Genomic DNA, 19102 nt, shown 5'->3' on the forward strand with positions numbered 1-19102 from the left:
AGCACTTCCTGTCTGGGAAGTATTTAAGTGGATGTGCGGGCTTTTCTAGTTCCTGTTTGCCATGTGGTCAGAATAAAGCAGTTGTGTTTTCAATAGCTCTGTCTCGACTCCCACGTTTGCCGCGGTATCTCAACACTGGTGACCCCGATGCTCAGGACGAATCCTAAGGTAGCATGGCGGATACAAACGTAGTCACGGTTAAATTACCTGACTTTTGGGAGAACCTCGCCGAAGCCTGGTTCGTTCAAGCTGAGTCCAGATTCCGGCTGAAAGGCATTACAGTCGACGCCACGAAGTACGACTACCTCGTCGCCTCGCTCACCTATGCTACAGTCCCCAAGGTTTGGGCAGCGCTGCAGAATCCACCAACGGAGGGCAAGTACGAGCATCTGAAGGCTGCGCTACTTAAAAAATTTCAAACGTCCTCTTACCAGCGCCACTGCCAACTCCTGGACCTCCCCGGCCTTGGTGACGCTTCACCATCAGACCTGCTTTCCCACATGCTGTCCCTCTCAGACGACAAAAATCCCGGCGCCCTTTTTCGCACGCTTTTCATTCAGCAGCTCCCCGCCAGCATCCGCCCACTCCTTGTGGAGTCTGACTCCACGGACCTGAATGAGATAGCCGAAAAGGCCGACCGGCTGCTCTCTGCACAGGCTGCTCGCGACGTCGCGCCCGACCTCACGGCAACGACCACGCGGTCTTCCCGGGCCACTAGGCCCGACCGCCCTACCACTCCGGGTCACTGCTACTACCACACCCGTTTTGGCGCTAGGGCTCAACGCTGCACGCCACCGTGTTCCTTCAAACCCCCCCCCCGCACCGGCCCCCGCGATGGCCGCGGGGCAGAAGGAGCCCCTACTGTACGTCACTGACGACAGAACCAACCGCCGATTTCTGTGCAACACAGGGGCCCAGCACAGCATCACCCCCGCCTCCGCCCTCGAGATCCAACGCGGCACACGGGGTATCACACTGGCTGCAGCCAACGGCTCTGAAATCCGCACATATGGCACCCGCATGGTCACGCTCGACCTCGCGGGCCGCCGCTACCGCTGGGAGTTCCTGACAGCCAAGGTCCTCTGCCCACTCATCGGCGCCGACTTCCTACGCGCCCACGGCCTCCTTGTCGACATTCCAAGGCACCGCCTCGTCGACATCAACACTATGGCCCCCATCCCCGGCGCCTTTACCCCGGCCCGTTCGGCCGGCCCGACGACCTACTGCCTCGCCAGAGCCACGGACGACTACTCGGCACTCCTAGCTGAGTTTCCCGCCCTCACTAACCCGACCTTTTCGGCCAAAGCCGCCAAGCACGGTGTGGAACACTATATCCCCACCACCGGCCCCCCAGTTTCTGCCCACGCCCGCAGACTCAACCCGGCCAAGCTGGAAATCGCGCGGGCCGAGTTTACCCACATGGAACAACTCGGCATCATCCGCCGCTCCAGCAGCCCTTGGGCCTCGCCCCTCCACATCGCCCCCAAGCCCGGCGGAGGCTGGCGCCCTTGCGGGGACTACCGTCGCCTCAACGACGCCACCACCCCCGATCGGTACCCGGTGCCACACATCCAGGACTTCTCGGCCCGACTGGCCGGACGAACCGTCTTTTCCAAAGTCGACCTGGTGCGCGGTTACCACCAAGTCCCCGTATACCCCGCGGACATCCCCAAAACGGCCGTCATCACCCCATTCGGCCTGTTCGAGTTCCTGAGGATGCCCTTCGGCCTCAAGAATGCAGCACAGGCTTTCCAGCGCCTTATGGACTCAGTCCTCCGGGACCTGAACTTCCTATTCGTCTATCTAGACGACATTCTCGTGGCCAGCTCCTCCAAACAGGAACACCTCGAACACCTTCGCATCTTGTTCGGGCGCCTAGCCCAACACGGGCTCATCCTCAGCCCGGCGAAGTGCCAATTCGGCCTAACCGAGATCGATTTTCTCGGTCACCACATCACCCCTGCTGGGGCCGTCCCCCTGCCCAACAAGGTGCAGGCCGTCCAGCAATTCCCCTGCCCCACAACCATCAAGGGCCTCCAGGAGTTCCTCGGGATGGTGAACTTCTACAACAGGTTCATCCCCAGAGCCGCAGCCCTTATGAAGCCCCTATACGACTCCCTCCGAGGAAAATCCGGCAAGATGGACGTAGCCTGGACCACTGACACGGCAGCCACCTTCGACGCCACCAAAAACGCACTCGCCGACGCCACTCTGCTCGCGCACCCGAGGGCCGATGCCCAGGTCGCGCTCACCACCGACGCCTCCGACCACGCGGTCGGGGCCGTGTTCGAGCAGTGGGTCAATGGCGCGTGGCAGCCACTTGCCTTCTACAGCCGCCAACTGCGCCCCCCGGAGGTCAAATACTCCACTTTCGACCGCGAGCTTCTCGCACTCCACCTGTCGGTCCGCCATTTCAGGTTCCTCCTGGAAGGCCGCCCCTTCACCGCGTATGTGGACCACAAGCCACTCACATACGCGATGGCCAAGCACACCGAACCCTGGTCCGCTAGGCAGCAACGCCAGCTCGCGGCCGTCTCCGAGTTTACTACGGACATTCAGCACGTCTCCGGTAGAGACAACGTGGTCGCCGACTGCCTTTCCCGTCCCGCCGTCTGTGCGAATCACCTCGCGGTCGACTACGCACAACTAGCAGCGGCCCAGCTCACAGACCCAGACCTCCTCTCGGCGGCTACCAGCCTGCCAGGGCTACGCCTAGCCAAGGTCGCGCACGGGCCCGAAGCCACGGCAGTCACGTGTGACGTCTCACTCGGCCAACCCAGGCCGGTCGTCCCTGAGACCTGGCGCCGCCGCGTCTTCGACGCGCTCCACGGGCTCTCTCACCCGGGTTCCCGCGCATCCGTCAAACTCCTCTCCAAGCGCTTCGTCTGGCGTGGCCTTAGCAGAGATGTTCGGACTTGGGCCACCTCCTGCCTCGCCTGCCAACGGGCTAAGGTACAGCTGCACACCAAAGCACCCCTGGGAGACTTCGAGGTACCCAGCCGCCGCTTCGACCACGTACACGTCGACATCGTCGGTCCCCTGCCGCCATCGCAAGGCCAAACTTATCTCCTCACGATGGTCGACCGCTACACACGCTGGCCTGAGGCAGTGCCGCTGACCTCCACCACCACAGCCGACATCGCCAGGGCGTTCGTTAACACCTGGGTTGCGAGGTTCGGCGTACCGGCTCCACAGACAGTATTCAAGGAGGAGGTTGGTGATCAGCTGGTTGGTTGGTTTTCTTCCTTCTCTTCTCTTTCATACCTTTAAGTTGGTAAGTCCTATTGAATAGTGGTGTGATATTATCATATATATCCGGGCAGGGTCTTCATAACTAATAATAAGAAATTCAATTAATTATTTAGAATGGAGCAGGTGATGTGTTACTGTTGCGAGATGTGGGAGCCGTTGAACCCCATTGAGGCTAACGGTGATTACATCTGCGACAAGTGTTTGCTGCTAGAGGAACTCAAGTTCCATGTTATGGAGCTTGAGACCGAGCTTCGGACACTGCGACACATCAGGGAGGGGGAGAAGTTCCTGGACTCTATGTTTCAGGAGATGGTCACACCTATGAAGTTAATTACTGCAGATGTAGTCCGTGGTCAGGGACAGGACGGTGTGACTACGAGTGAGGAAGGTACAGGGATCCAGGATGTAGTGTTGAAGGAGACGCAGCCCTTGTTCTTGTCCAGCAGGATCGAGGTTCTTACTCCCTGTGAGGGCGGGAGCGGGGACTGCAGGGAGGATGAGCAACCTGGCCACAGCACCGTGGTACAGGGGGCCATTCAAGTGGAGGGAGTAAAAAGAAATGTTGTAGTGGTAGGGGATAGTATCATTAGGGGGATAGATAGGGTTCTCTGCAGTCAAGAGCGGGAGTCCCGAAGGCTGTGTTGCCTGCCTGGTGCCAGGGTTAAGGACATCTCTTCTGGGCTGGAAAGAAACTTGCAGTGGGAGGGGGAGGATCCAGTTGTCGTGGTCCATGTTGGTACAAACGACGTAGATAGGACAAGGAAGACGGTTCTGTTAAAGGAGTATGAGCAGCTAGGGGTCAAATTAAAAAACAGAACCTCAAGGGTAATAATCTCTGGGTTATTACCTGAGCCACGAGCGAATTTGGCTAGGATAAATAAAATTAAAGAGTTAAATGCGTGGCTCAAAGACTGGTGTGGGAGAAATGGGTTTTGCTTCTTGGGACACTGGCACCAGTACTGGGACAGGAGGGAGCTGTTCCGTTGGGACGGACTCCACTTGGCCAGTGCTGGGACTAGAGTCCTGGCGAATCATATAACTAGGGCTGTAGAGAGGGCTTTAAACTAATTAGTGGGGGGGAGGTTTCTAGAGAGCAAATCATAGAAATGACAACAGAGAAGGTCATAGACTTAGGTAGCAGTGGGGGAATTAAAAAACAGAATGTGTCAGGAAGGGACAGAAGGTATGGAGTAAAAAGTAAAGTACTAAAAAGGGAAAAAACAGGAACTAAGTGTTACAAAACATATTTGAAAGTTCTTTATCTGAATGCACGTAGCATTCGTAACAAAATGAATGAGTTAACGGCACAAATAATGACATATGGGTATGATCTTGTGGCCATTACAGAAACATGGCTGCAGGGTGACCATGACTGGGAATTAAACATACCAGGTTATTTAACAATCAGGAAGGACAGGCAGGAAGGGAGAGGAGGTGGGGTGGCTATGTTAATAAAGGAAGGAATCACTATAATACAGAGAAATGATATTGGGTCAAAGGAGCACGATAGTGAAACAGTTTGGGTGGAGGTAAGGAATAATAAGGGGAAAAAAACACTAGTGGGTGTAGTCTATAGGCCTCCGAACAGTTGCAACTCTGTTGGACGGAGTATTAATCAGGAAATAGTTGAGGCTTGTAATAAGGGAACAGCTATAATTATGGGGGATTTTAATTATCATATTAACTGGACAAATCAAATTGGGCAGAGCAGCCTTGAGGAAGAGTTCATTGAGTGTATTAGGGATGGGTTTCTTGAGCAGTATGTAACTGAACCGACCAGGGGGCAAGCAACCTTAGATTTGGTCCTGTGTAATGAGACAGGATTAATTAAAAATGTCCTAGTAAAGGATCCCCTTGGAATGAGTGACCATAACATGGTTGAGTTCCATATTCAATTAGAGGGTGAGAAGGTTGGATCTCAAACAAGCGTGCTGAGCTTGAATAAAGGAGACTATGAAGGTATGAGAGCGGAATTAATGAGAGTGGACTGGGAAAATAGATTAAAGGGTAAGACGGTACATGACCAGTGGTGTACATTTAAGGAGTTATTTTACAACTTCCAAAAAAAATATATTCCACTGAGGAAAAAAGGGTGTAAAAGAAAAGATAGCCATCCGTGGCTAATAAAGTAATTAAGGATAGTATCCGATTAAAAACAAGGGCATATAAGGTAGCCAAATCTAGTGGGAGGATGGAAGATTGGGAAGTCTTTAAAAGACAGCAAAAAATAACAAAAAGATTGATTAAGAAAGGGAAGATAGATTATGAAAGTAAATTAGCAAAAAATATAAAAACAGACAGTAAAAGTTTCTATAGTTATATAAAAAGAAAAAGGGTGGCTAAAGTAAATGTTGGTCCCTTAGAGGATGAGACCGGGAAATTAATGGTGGGAAACATGGAGATGGCAAAAACACTGAACAATTATTTTGTATCAGTCTTTACAGTAGAGGACACTAAGAATATCCCAACACTGGACAAACAGGGGGCTCTAGGGGGGGAGGAACTAAATACAATTAAAATCACTAAGGAAGTGGTACTTGGTAAAATAATGGGACTCAAGGCGGATAAATCCCCTGGACCTGATGGCTTGCATCCCAGGGTCTTGAGGGAAGTAGCGGTAGGGATTGTGGATGCATTGGTAATAATTTTCCAAAACTCACTGGACTCAGCAAAGGTCCCGGCAGATTGGAAAACTGCTAATGTAACACCATTATTTAAAAAGGGTAGTAGGCAGAAGGCTGGAAACTATAGACCTGTTAGCCTAACATCTGTGGTTGGTAAAATGTTAGAGTCCATTATTAAGGAGACAGTAACGGGACATTTGGATAAACACAATTTAATAGGGCAAACTCAGCATGGTTTCATGAAGGGGAAGTCATGTTTAACAAATTTGCTTGAGTTTTTTGAGGAAGTAACATACAGGGTGGATAAAGGGGAACCAGTGGACGTAGTGTATTTAGACTTCCAAAAGGCATTTGACAAGGTGCCACACAAAAGATTATTGCTCAAGATAAAAAATCACGGGATTGGGGGTAATATTCTGGCGTGGGTGGAGGATTGGCTCTCTAACAGAAAGCAGAGAGTTGGGATAAATGGTTCGTTCTCAGATTGGCAACCAGTAACTAGTGGTGTTCCGCAGGGGTCAGTGCTGGGTCCCCAACTCTTTACAATCTATATTAACGATTTGGAGGAGGGGACCGAGTGTAACATATCAAAGTTTGCAGATGATACAAAGATGGGACGGAAAGTAGTGAGTGAGGAGGACATAAAAAACCTGCAAAGGGACATAGACAGGCTAAGTAAGTGGGCAGAGATTTGGCAGATGGAATACAATACTGGAAAGTGTGAAGTTATGCACTTTGGCAGGAAAAATCATAGAGCAAGTTATTATCTTAATGGCAAGAAACTGGAAAGTACTGTAGTACAAAGGGATCTGGGGGTCCTGGTGCACGAAACTCAAAAGGTTAGTATGCAGGTGCAGCAAGTGATCAAGAAGGCCAATGGAATGTTGGCTTTTATTGCTAGGGGGTTGGAATATAAAAACAGGGAGGTATTGCTGCAGTTGTACAAGGTATTGGTGAGGCCGCACCTGGAATACTGCATACAGTTTTGGTGTCCATACTTAAGAAAAGACATACTTGCTCTCGAGTCAGTACAAAGAAGGTTCACTCGGTTAATCCCGGGGATGAGGGGGTGGTCATATGAGGAGAGGTTGAGTAGATTGGCACTCTACTCATTGGAGTTCAGAAGAATGAGAGGCGATCTTATTGAAACATATAAGATTGTGAAGGGGCTTGATCGGGTGGATGCGGTGAGAATGTTCCCAATGATGGGTGAAACTAGAACTAGGGGGCATAATCTTAAAATAAGGGGCTGCTCATTCAAAACTGAGATGAGGAGAAACTTCTTCACTCAGAGGGTGGTAGGTTTGTGGAATTTGCTGCCCCAGAAAGCTGTGGAAGCTACATCATTAAATAAATTTAAAACAGAAATAGATAGTTTCCTAGAAGTAAAGGGAATAAAGGGTTACGGGGAGCGGGCAGGAAATTGGACATGAGTCTGGGTTCGGAATGGTCATGGCCCTGTGGGTAGTGGAGCGGGCCCAGGGGCCGTGTAGCCTTGTTCTGCTCCTACTGTGTTCTAATTCTGTTAGATTTCAGGAGATGGTTTTATTCCTGTTCCTGGCTGGGGTGGAGATCGCCTTTACAGAAGGTAAGTACTGTAGAAAATATAGGGACAGAGTGATCTCCTGGAAGAATTTCGATCGCCTAGATGGGTCGGAGAGGAATTTCCCAGATTTTTTTCTCCCAAATTGGCCATTGGGTCTTTATCTGGTTTTTCGCCTCTCCCGGGAGATCACATGGGTTCGGGTGGATGCAGAGTGATAGAAGATTTGAGGTTAGGATCAGATCAGCCATGATCTTATTGAATGGTGGAGCAGGCTCGAGGGGCCGATTGGCCTACTCCTGCTCCTATTTCTTATGTTCTTATGTTCTTATGTTCTTATGTTCTTATAACCTCCGACAGAGGCGCCCAGTTCACCTCCGAACTCTGGACGGCCACAGCACGCAACCTCGGGGTGACGCTCCACCGCACCACGGCGTACCACCCGCAGGCCAACGGACTTTGTGAACGCTTCCACAGGTCACTCAAGGCCTCACTCCGCGCCGGCCTGCAGGACAGTACCTGGACTGACCGCCTACCGTGGGTGCTACTTGGCCTACGCACCGCGGTCAAGGAAGACCTCCAGTCCTCGGCAGCGGAGTTAGTCTACGGACAACCGCTGCGCATCCCAGGCGAATTCCTTCCGGAGCCTACCAAGCCTTGGTCGGCCGAACAGCAGCGGCTCGACTCTTTCTCTTCCGCTCAGCAGTTCGCCCCACTTCCGGTCAACCGACACGGCGAACTCGCACCTCACGTCCCGCCAAATTTACAGCAGGCGCGCTTCGTCTTCGTGCGACACGACGCGCACCGCAGGCCCCTGCGACCCCCGTACGACGGTCCGTACGAGGTACTACAAACCGGGGACAAGGTATTCAAGCTGCGACTCGGCGACAGGGTCGAGACAGTCTCCATCGACCGGCTCAAACCAGCACACACAGAACCAGGGGAACAGGTCCCCGTGGCCCAGCCTCCAGCCAGAGGCCGTCCCCCCGGCAAGCCAGCACAGCCGGCGGCGAACCGCCCGACCCAACCAGCCAGACCGGCGACCACTCAGAGCCACTGCGGCAGAACCATTAGACCACCGTCACGACTCGTCCACTCCTCCTAAGTGGATTCTGGGGGGAGCTCTGTGGCGACACGCCACCACTGGACATAATCCGCTCACGGCGGCACAGACAGTCTAAGCAGAAGCCCCCAGCCAGGGGCCCTTTCCTCCAGCAACTTGTTTCCCGCAGGGACAGGCTGCCGGGAGCACTTCCTGTCTGGGAAGTATTTAAGTGGATGTGCGGGCTTTTCTAGTTCCTGTTTGCCATGTGGTCAGAATAAAGCAGTTGTGTTTTCAATAGCTCTGTCTCGACTCCCACGTTTGCCGCGGTATCTCAACATAGTATACATTTTATAGCGGGAGTAGAGCAGATACAAAAGTGTGTGGCACTTTGATGTAACAGTGGAGGGGCCATTGTGTTGGCCATACAGACCTCAACCTCATAAGCATCACGGAAAGGGGAGGTTGTTAAAAGGAAAAATAGGGGAGACAGATCACCTCCACCTAGAGGTCAAATCCAGATGGGAAAGCAGACAGATAAATAAAGAGAGATCAATTCCAGACAGCAAAGCAGTCAGACTACATAGGGTAGAATGTGGGAGGCCAGCCAGGAGTGCGTTGGAATAGTCAAGTCTAGAGGTAGCAAAGGCATGGATGAGGGTTTCAGCAGCAGATGAGCTGAGGCAAGGGCAGAGGCGGGCGATGTTACGGAGGTGGAAATAGACGTTCTTAGTTATGCTGCGGATATGTGGTCGGAAGCTCATTTCAGGGTCAAATATGACACCAAGGTTGCGAACAGTGTGGTTCAGCCTCAGACAGATATTAGGGAGATGGATGGAGTCAATGGTTAGGGAACGGAGTTTGTGGTGGGGACCGAAAACAATGGCTTCGGTCTTTCCAATATTTAATTGGAGAAAATTTCTGCTCATCCAGACCTGGATGTCGGACAAGCAGTCAGAAAATTTAGAGACTGTGGAGGGGTTGAGAGACGTGGTAATGAGGTAGTCATCAGCGTACACGTGGAAACTGACGCTATGTTTTCGGATGATGTCGCCAAGGGGCAACATGTAGATGAGGAATAGGAGGGCGCCAAGGATAGTCCCTTGGGGGACACCAGAGGTAATGATGCGGGAGCGGGAAGAGAAGCCATTGCAGGTGATTCTCTGACTACAATTAGATAGATAAGAATGGAAGCAGGTGAGTGCAGCCCCACCCAGCTGGACGACGGTGGAGAGGCGTTGGAGAAGGATGGAGTGGTCAGCTGTGTCAAAGGCTGCAGGCAAGTCAAGAAGGATGAGGAGGGTTAGTTTACCTTTGTCACAGTCACAAAGGATGTCATTTGTGACTTTGATGGGCGCCGTTTCGGTACTGTGGCAAGGGCAGAAACCTGATTGGAGGGATTCAAACATGGAGTTGCCGGAAAGATGGGCATGGATTTGGGAGGCGACAACACGTTCAAGGACTTTGGAGAGGAAAGGGAGGTTGGAGATGGGATGATAGTTTGCAAGGATGGAGAGGGTCAAGGGTAGATCAAGGGAGAAGAAGCAGATTATATTTTACCGGGGGACAAGAATCATATAAAAAGAGACATTTTGTGCTTAGAATAGTTAGAGCAGTGAAAGAAATACATGTTTACATTTATGACGAAGGGTCATCGACCTGAAACGTTAACTCTGTTTCTCTCTCAACAAATGCTGCCTGACCTGCTGAGTATTTCCAGTATTTTCTGTTTTTATTCTACATTTCTGTGCTTGAATCTGCTTAATCTACTTTGTTTGTAAATTGCTTTGCTTACTGACTGAAGAAATAAAGGTATTGAACCTGAAACAATTTTAAATTCATTACTACTCAAGTAAAAAGACAATGTGGGTCTTTGTGGGTCTTTTTACCAACACATACAGTCCATGTCGTGACCGCTCTCATACTCATGTATCATCCATACCTTGATAGTCCATGCAACAAATTATTTAGGTTACAATTTTTTTTAGGTAACTTCTTGTGTGAACTATTTCACTGGGACACCCATGAGGTTATATACCTAGAAATTTGATAGCTCTGTGCCAGTTTTACAGGCATAAAATGGATGCCTAAGGGCCAAATATGGCGGTCAGTGTGCATGCACTTATTCAGTGGCGAATGTGCGCCGCCTGCCATATTGGAACGGGCTCTCTCATAGGCATCCAAAGCGCAAGGTAGAAGTAGTAAAACGTTCATTATGTAATTTAGATGAGGGTCCTACGCTCGTTGTAGGGTCCTTTTATGAAATTGGGCTATTGTGTTCATGGAGCTGATCACTCGCTCCATGTTGTACAGAATGGTCTCTGTGCTCTGCGCAAAGCCCCGACACAAGTTGGAGCTGGACTTCTCCATCCTCTGATCCAGTGTGCTCAAGTTCACTGGCAGGCTGCCTAATGCACCTAGAATTTCCTGGTCTATGCCCATCAGACTTCTTTGGTAAGCTGGGCCCTGGGAGGTAGAAGCTGAGTCCTCTGCAGCACAGCTAGTGTGATATCTCACCCTCCGGCGAGCTGACACCTGTGGCAGCCTATCCATCTGCCGTAGCTCATGCACACTTGTGCCCAGTGAGTCACCACATGAAGACCCCTCCTCTTGCCTACGCTTTGAAGTACACGTGGTGCCAGGATCTGAGTTGGTGTTTGCAAAATGCTGCATATTCAGGAAGGCTGGCCTCCTCTTCCTGAAATGTCACAGGGGCGTCCAAATTTTCAGCAGATTTGCCAGCCGCCACGGTCGAGACTTGCCCCCCTGCCCATAATGACTAGCACATTTTCTTCCACGAGGGACAAGATGTGTAGGCTGCCTCAGCCTCCTCCATTCACGGCCACCTAGCACAGGATGTTGCACAACCTTCTCCTGTCAGAAGGAAGTGTGTTAGTGAGAGTCTTGTGAGGTGTTTAGGGAAATACGTTTCATAGTAGAATAGTTTGTATGTTGTGTGTAAGACGTGAGGTGTAGTGAAGTATGGGTTGCAGTAATAGTGAGAGTAGGAGGTCCAGATTGTGTGAATAGGAGGAGAAGGAGGTGGAGTGAAGTGTAGCGCAGTATTTGTAGGAGAATGAAGGGAAGTGGTGGAAGTAAATGTTATGAACAGTTAGGCTGTAGGTGGTGGAGATGTGAGCAGAGAGCAAGAGAGCTGAGAGTTAGGGTTCTTACCTTGACAACCCTGGTGAGGCCATTGAACTTTTTCCTGCTTTGGAACCATGTCCTGGGCTAAGTTCCAGACAATAACCTTCTCTGTGACCTCTTCGCACTGGTGCTGGAGGTGTTGCCTGGAAGACTTTCTGTCCCCTGAGGGGAATAGGATCTCCCTCCTCCTGTCCACTGCCTGAACCAGGGCCTCCAGTGTGGCATTGGAGAATCTGGGGGCCAGATCTTCAGGTCTTGCAGTGTGTTCTTTCTTCAGAAGTGTTTCCTGCTGTCTACAGCCTGTGTGCACATCCCTTTTAAGAGCTGATGGCTGCCTTTAAGTTGCGTCTAGCTTGATATCCCAGCACCCCCGCCCCCCAACAGTGCAGCCAATGAGTAGTGAGGGTAGAGCTGGCAGCACCGATTTAACCTGATCCCTGTGACCACGTGAACAGGTGTGCTGCGAGCACCCTGACCCCATTTTCGGGCCTGATAGAATTTCTAGGCCGTTGCCTTCCTAGTAGTGAAAAGAAATACTGCCACATTACAAGGTGCACAAAGCAGTATGAGGGGAGGAAAGTGCAGGAAGGTGTGTGACCATCAAAATATAACATTGCAATTTAACATTTGTAAAATGCGAGGGCCAATTTTAACTCCATCCATCTGGTCCGAACGGGGTGGTAGCGCCTCCAAATTGACGTCGGATCATTTATCACCCCGTTTGTGCTGGCACTCCACAATCACCATCTTGGGTAGGAGCTTCAGGAGGGAGGCTGCATGTGGTATGCACGTCAAAGGTCCTATGATATACACAAGACTCCGGTCACCATTTTGAGGTACAAATGGATGGTGCATGTGCAATGCAAGTTCCTCCCATTTGTGCCAGTCACTGAGCAGCCTAACCAGCGATCCTTAAAGGGGAGGCTGGAGGCCTCTCAGTAAACCATCCAAGCAATGTTTAATGTTTTTTATGATGGGGACCAGGAGGAGCAGGAGTGCTGGGCCACAAAATAAACTCCAGCCCATTACCGGCCCATCCGAGGTCCCCACATGGTGATCTCCCAGCCACCACCACTGCCCCCACCCTACATCCCCTCACCAGGCTCCGTCTGCCAACCAGCATTAGTTGGAGCCAGCCAACTTTCTGCCTTCTCACGACTGGCGAGCTGTAGCAGGGTGCTCACAGCTTGCTGGGGTAGTGTTGCATGTCATTACTTTTACATAATTGTGCAAAGATAATTTTTACCAGTTGAACTAAGTGTATCTGATCATATCTGTTGCTCTGTACATTCACCTTACTGTGGAATAAAGCCACAAGTGATTCAAACCAATCCTGATCTCATCTGATGTTAACTCAGTCCATCACCATAGGAACATAGGAATTGCTAGATGACAAAAGACCAAGGTCCATCTCGTTCACCTTCCACCATCCTGGTAGTCGAATGATACAAGGATAATGGAGTTGTTGACTAATCATAGCAATCAATCTCTATCAATTAGTCTACAACAGACCTAAAGATGAGATGAGGAAAACCCCAGTGGTGGAGAGCTTTGGGAACCATAGGTCCAAAGTCACTTGTTCTTCCCAAGCATGTTACACTTCCCACATGTCATGTCTCAAATTGCTCATATGCTGTATGCCAGAATGTTATTTTCTGAAAGAATTCCATCTAATTTGAATTAATCAATGCTAACTGCTTCCACTGTCTCACCAGGGAGCCCGTGAATGAGGCCGGGGCCTCAAATTGGCTCAGAGCTCACGGTGGCAAGAATGGACGGGCGGTGATGGCAGTCCACCCAATGCCCGCCCGTTCCCCATCTTTGGTAAAAATTGGCCCTATGGTAGAGCTTCTTTTTAAAAGTTGCATGGGGTGGGAAGTAATTTTTGGCTTCACCAACGGTGAAGTGGCAGGTTGGTTCCGTGGAATTGAAAATGGGGGTGGTTTCTATAAAGAGCTGGTTCACACTCCAAACGGTCGAGCAGGAAATTCCACCCCTCTCCCTCTCCCCGCATTGTATTAAAGATCTACAAGACCAGTTGTGAACCAAAAATACAACATCACTTCCTCCTTGTTAAGGTAGCTAAGTGGCAGATCCGATCTAACCTGAGTTGGGTCTTTAATTCTGATAATCTAGCCGCATATTGCACCTTAAATTAATCACTGCTACTATTAGAAGTGTGTTTCTGCTCTACTAAAGTGACACTTCTATTCTCCGTACACTCTGTGAAAGCATCTACGAGTGCAAGCCTATCAGGTATTCCCCATCAGACTATGACAACCCTATAATATATATACAGTATTAACAGCAAGAAAGTTCAAAACCAAACTCTTAAAGCTGCTTTGCAAAGTATTGCCTTTTCACTTTGTTCTAACATTCAACTTCTTGCAGATGTTTGTGTTAAATCCCAAATCAAATGGTTATAATTGTTCTGATATTTAAATCTGTTAATTTTGTTTGTGTGACATTTTAAAATAGGCTTTCATGCATGAACTGGAATCTTTCTAGTTCATGGTAGCATGTTGCATGCAGATATATTCACTTGGTGATTCAAATATCGTAAAATAATGCTATACAGACTAGAACAGTGTTGTCACATGGCCACATGTGGCTAATTGCCTTTTTGATTAGTAAATAAGAATGAGTAATAGACACCGTCCTTGGGCATGTGATCTCAATATTCATATTCGTACAGTGTATGCACGTGAACTTTAAACTTTTTGTGCGGTGGTAAAATGGCAGAAAGCAGAGCATGTGAATGATGTGAGTGCTTCATTTCCTTGGTTATTTACTAAAATGGTTTGTAATATATGGGTGAAAACACACCATGGAAAACACAGAAACACATGTTTGCGATGTTAACATATGAACACAATATTGAATGAACTTCCCGAGAAAGAAAGACTTGCAAGTATATAATGCATTTCATGACCTCAGGACATCCCAAAGCACTTTACAGCCAATTAAGTACTTTCTGAAGTGCAGTCACTGTTGTAATGTAGGAACTGCGGCAGCTAATTTTCTAACAAGTTCCCACAAACAGCAATGTGATAATAACCAGAGAATTTGTTTTACTGAATGTTGGTTGAGGGACAAATATTGGCCAGAACACCAGGGATAACTTGATAGCAAAATACTGCGGATGCTGGAAATCCGAAATAACAATAGAAAATGCTGGAAAAACTCAGCAGGCCAGGCAACCAGGAATAACTCCCCTGCTCTTCTTCGAATAGTACCGTGGGATCTTCTACATCCACCTGAGAGGGAGGATGGGGTCTCGATTTAACGTCTCGTCCGAAAGGTGGTACCTCTGACAGTGCAGCACCTCCTCAATACTGCACTGGAGTGTCAGCCTAGATTTTGTGCTCCAGTCTCTGGAATGGAGCTTGAACCCACGACCTTCTGACTCAGAAATGAGAGGGCTACCACTGACCCAGTAAGTTTAAAACCTACCGAATCGTTTATTTTTATCGATTACTGTCTGTGCCAGTCCACGGTGCAAAATGAAAATATTGCAAGCTCAAACAATCTGATGCTGAAAATGTGCCTCAAATGTGGTATTCATGTTTATTATTGTTATTTAAACCTGTTCATTCTTAAGATGTAAGTAATGCTGGGCCATACTGCTCCCTGGTAGTGAAACAATAGGGAGAGTTAAGAGTAGATATCTGTTGGTAGAAAGCTCTAAAGAGCAATTTAGCTGTGGGTAGGACTGACTTGAGTATTCCTGCTTTCAAAAATAATTCAGAAACATTCTTGTGAAGTTCAGGAAAAATGCGATTTTGCGCTGATACGAACAATGATGAACATACAAACAATGACGGACAGGTAAAGACCCTCTGGTCCATCAAGTCTGTCCCACTTGTTAAATGAGAAACACGTGCAGAATTACATGGCAATGGAGGAAAATTGTAACATAATTATTTAACTCCAAGTCAGACCTGGCATTAGTGAGATTAAAGAAGGCGAAGTTTCACCACAGCAGTGATAAATAGAGGAGTTTTCTTCTCTAGAGGCCTGCTGATCTGACTGAGGATAGAACTATGGGAGCCTCATGAAGTCTTGGAATCTCTCCCTCATGTTTGCTTGGAACCATTCTCCAAGTGAGTTAAAGCCAGCCATGACTGTAGATGAACCATCTTTAGTCCAACAGCTAAGGAGCGTAACAATGTTTTGTTAGGTGTTGGACACCTCAGATAAGGGATCACCATGAAAGCTGTCTGGGGTGGTTGGAAAGGATCAATTAGATCCAGTGGGGGTAATTTTAAACTTTATCACTGGGCAATAAACGGGTCAAATGAAATGAAAACCGGGCAAAGAGTAAAACGAGCTGTCGATTTACTACCATCTGTTTTTTCGCCAGCGATAAAGGTTGATATCACCAGCCATCAATTCATATAAAACTGCATTTGATTTTTTTAACTCAATTTGTACATTAGTTAAAAAAGATTGGGCCGTATTTTGTGACCCCTACGGATGCGTACGAGGTGACTACGCGCCCGTAGGGGCCGCACAAGTTCCGGGTTTAGGCATGCGAAGCACATGCGCTAAAACCCGGAACTTGTGATCTGTCAAGAAAAGGGGAGGGGCCTGCTGCAGCGCGATCGGCGATCGCGAGTGCGCGCAAAAGAGACAGGCACCGAGGAGAAGTGCCGGGCTCTTGGGACACAGCCGGCAAAAAGCCAGTGGGGGGGGGGGCTCAGGAGGCTGGGGACGGCGGCGCGAAGAGGTGCTGGCAGGCGGCCAGCAAAAAAATGGCTGCCCTGCACCTCCGCGCCTCTACCGCCGCAGGTAGGCCCCCTGAACCGGTCGCAAATTGCGACCGGTGTTAAAGCAGGGGGCGCTACCAAATTTTGCGATCGGGGTGGTAGCGGGGCGCTGCGCACACCGATGATGTCATCGGTGGTGGCGCAGCACTAACGGCTAGCGCCGCCATTAGCGTCCCGCTGGAAGCGAGGCCAGTGGCGCAAAACCCACTAAGTGCCCTCTTTGGGCGCTAACGGGTGGCGCAGCCCACTGAATTTCTAGGCCATAAATTTTTTTTCCAAAAAATATAATTTTCGTTTAAAATATTTCATTAAATGGCATTTTAATTAATTTTAAATATGTAATTAAAAAACAATTATTTCATGTGTTTGTGTATTTTTTAAGTGATCCCTGTTCATACTTAAGAGAGTTCCGTACGTACAAAATCCCCATTAGTATGAATGGGGATTCCCTTCTTTCATTGGTTGGGCCGGCCCACGTGATCCCAGGGGTGCTTGCGAACCACATGCGCCCCTGGGATACGAGGAACTCTGCGCACGCGTACCAGGAGAGGCCCAGGATCGCAAGCCTCCGTATTTCCCGGGCCACCAGGTAAATGTGTAGATATTTTACAGATTGGAGGCATCCGCCCGCAAATTTTGGGCCATTGTATTTAGCCGTAGAAGTATCGTCAATGTAGCTGTTTTAATGGCAGAAGCTCGCCACCTAGTGCCAACAAATTGCATGTGAGGAAGACATTGGGGATCATTTTAATTGTTGTCGCTGGGCGAAAAAACAGGCACCTGATCAATGGAAAAGAGAATTGGGCAAGGTGTAAAACAGGCGGCTGATTTTCTATCACCCGATTTTCGCCCGGCGACAACAGTTCAACTTACCCCCATTGTTAAAATCCTGGAGCAAATGATAAAAGTTTGAAAAGTATCATTTTATACAAATACAATCTCCACCACTTACACCGTCCACGCTTATCGCAGTCAGCCGCCTATACTGGGCAAACATTTGTCATCACCATAGACATAAATTATAAAGGCACCGCTTAAAACGTATTAAACGCACCGACTATTTTGTTCAGTTCGGTACTTACCGACTTTGTAAAAGCCGATTTTTTTACGACTGCATCCAATCAACATCTCACTTTGCAACATAAACAGGCAGATGTTCAAACCACAGAGACATAAATAGAACCAAGACATTGTTGCAGAGGTTGACCTGATCTCATGTTAAACCTATCAGCTGATCAAAGCTGCCTGGATTCTCCACTGCCACCCATAGTTTTTAACAGTGCGAACAGCTGATGGAGACTTCGGTCAGCTTCAATCAGATGGTTTTACCAGCCACCTCGTATAGCGGGTAAATCGCATCAGCACGAACGTGTCCTCTATATGCGACGGGAATTGTATTATCAAGTTCAGGTGCCTAAAAAACTGGTCCTGTTAATGAAAAGGATCTAAGGAGTTTGTGCATCTGCCACAGTCTGACAGGATGGGGTAGTTTGTCATCTTTGCCGCCTGTGAGTTAATAACACATGGGCAGAGCTAAGGAAAGAGAATTTGGCAGGAAGAATCACCTGCTGGTTTCGGAGCTCACCTGACTTTCCTTCCATTGAAACTAATGGAAGGAAAATCCAGCAGGTTCTCTAAGGGGCGTGCAATCCTCCAGCCAGATTTACTCCTCTGTGGCCCGCCAAGGCCATATTTAATCTCAGGTGGCGAAGGCAAAAATCTACTCCAATAAAAACAGAAAATGCTAGAAATACCCAGCTGGTCAGGCAGCATCTGTGGAGAGAGAAACAGAGTTAACGTTTCAGGTCTGTGACCTTTCGTCAGAACTGAAAAAAGTTAGAGATGTAACAGATTTTAACCAGATGCAGAGGCAGGGAAAGGGGATGTTTTTTTTCTTGTTTAGGTGACAGAGAGGTTATGAAAGATCTCTCCTACTGGTCCTATGAGAAGGCAAATGTACGACTCTTACTGCACACTGCCGATGTATACACAGGTGATGTGCTTTTTGTGACCAGTGTTAAAAAACTAAGCAAAAAGACTTGTATTAATATAGCGCCTTTAACGACCACCAGATGTTTCCGAGCACTTTACAGCCAATGAAGTATTTTTGAAGTGGAGTCACTGTTGTAATATGGGAAACATGGCAGCCAATTTGCGCAAAGCAAGCTCCCACAAGCTAGGCTTTGATGAACTGCGGATTTGAACTGGCAAGCGTTTTTGTTATACAGTCTTCATGAAATGGTCAGGAAACATGGTCTACATAAGTCACTGGCCATTCCTGCCTTTATACCTACCCAATATTTCTTCCTCTTGAGCACATGATCTAAGCTGACACTCCAGTGCAATGCCGATGGAGTGCTGCACCGTCGGAGGTGTTGTCTTTCGGATGAAACATTAAACCGAGGCTCCGTCTGCCTTTTCAGGTGGACATAAGAGATCCCATGGCACTATTCGAAGGGGAGCAGGGGAGTTCTCCCTGGTGTCCTGGTCAATGTTTATCCCTCAACCAACATCACTAAAACATATTATCTGGTCATTATCTCATTGCTGTTTGCGGGAGCTTGCTGTGCACAAATTGGCTACCACACTTCCTACATTACAAGAGTGACTACGTTTCAAAAGTACTTCACTGGCTGTAAAGCATTTTGGGGCGTCCTGAGGTCATGAAAGGCGCTATATAAATAGAAGTTTTTCTTTTCTTTCTTATGCTTTGGAGGCAGGGCAA

The sequence above is a fragment of the Somniosus microcephalus genome, chromosome 1, assembly GCF_052327205.1.
Source record: "Somniosus microcephalus isolate GS21.2 chromosome 1, FLI_Smic_1.0, whole genome shotgun sequence".
Classification (NCBI taxonomy): Eukaryota; Metazoa; Chordata; class Chondrichthyes; order Squaliformes; family Somniosidae; genus Somniosus; species Somniosus microcephalus.